Genomic DNA, 284 nt, shown 5'->3' on the forward strand with positions numbered 1-284 from the left:
TCCACAGAAACAAAGAGGAAAGTAATATGATAATCACACTTTTAAATATGAGCTTAGTGTGATGAACAAAAAATGTCATTCAGGATATTAATTGTTTAGGAAAACCTTTTGTCGCCCGACTCTAAAATCTGAAAAAAGATAAAGAAAAGGAGAAGAAAAATTCACGGATGACAACTCCCGCTTCAACATGAAAGTGGAGTCGAGTCAGATTTCATTTTCTGTTACTGGTAAATCCCTCACTTTTATTATGGAGCGTGTAACAAGCGCGGGCGTGGATGCAGCAA

This window comes from Penaeus monodon, chromosome 27, assembly GCF_015228065.2.
Source record: "Penaeus monodon isolate SGIC_2016 chromosome 27, NSTDA_Pmon_1, whole genome shotgun sequence".
Classification (NCBI taxonomy): domain Eukaryota; kingdom Metazoa; phylum Arthropoda; class Malacostraca; order Decapoda; family Penaeidae; genus Penaeus; species Penaeus monodon.